The sequence below is a fragment of the Periplaneta americana genome, chromosome 1 (genome assembly GCF_040183065.1).
Source record: "Periplaneta americana isolate PAMFEO1 chromosome 1, P.americana_PAMFEO1_priV1, whole genome shotgun sequence".
NCBI classification, from domain to species: domain Eukaryota; kingdom Metazoa; phylum Arthropoda; class Insecta; order Blattodea; family Blattidae; genus Periplaneta; species Periplaneta americana.
Genome location: NC_091117.1, coordinates 205,353,278 through 205,354,100, shown reverse-complemented (window position 1 = coordinate 205,354,100; position 823 = coordinate 205,353,278). Strand labels below are relative to the sequence as shown.

General features: G+C 38.4%; 1 non-coding gene across 1 annotated transcript; it reads right to left on the bottom strand.

Annotated features, from left to right (window-relative positions):
- Positions 1-355: 355 nt before the first annotated feature.
- TRNAT-CGU (transfer RNA threonine (anticodon CGU)) lies at positions 356-428 on the bottom strand. Its single transcript has one exon. It is a non-coding gene; the product is annotated as a tRNA-Thr (tRNA).
- Positions 429-823: the final 395 nt, after the last annotated feature.

Sequence of the window (823 nt, the reverse complement as noted above, 5' to 3'; positions counted from 1 at the left end):
TGGACTTCTTATTTACACCACAGAGTTAACCAGCACCATTGGAACCCGCGCCTCCGTCTGTTTTCAAGTAATGAACGTTTAGATCTTCACTTGCTCATGTAATCAGTGTAAACAAGCATCTAGATTCTGCGCAAAGTGCTAAGTTTCCGCAACTTTCACTGCATTGAAACGGTCATGATTAAAACAGCTTCAAATTATATACATTAGCTAAGAGGTTTAGGTAGAAATCTCGAAACAACGACTTCTTCCTTTCTTTCAGTTCCTTCTATTCTAATCATAATATTACAGTATATATTATATTTATTGCATCTAGTATATCGATAGTTATTAATGATTATTAGAGGAGAAAAATTCGCTCCGGCGCCGGGGATCGAACCCGGGTCCTTGGTTATACGTACCAAGTGCTCTAACCACTGAGCTACGCCGAAGTTCAATCCACAGTCAAAAATATAAAGAAGAACAGTCTAATTGGAAACTGATGTTCTGGTGCTTCCTCGCCATATAAATTTAGGTCTAATGAGGCAATTTGTAGGCCCCAAAATCTTTCAATTATAATTATATTTATGCTCGACCATGCCGAAATGTACTAATTATACACCTGGTAGCAGTCCTTTAATGCATGTCATTAAAGTACACCTACTCATTAAAGTACAGGTCTTCAGCCAATGATAACTCAGCTTACATGTGTTCAGCCAATGACAAGTCACCATTGTACCGTTATAAAACCGCAAGTATCGATTATTCTCGGATATGCAATCGAAAGAGAATTAGCGAAAAGTCACGGAGGCTGGAAATCCAATACTGTCGCAGAAGGTTATGTTCT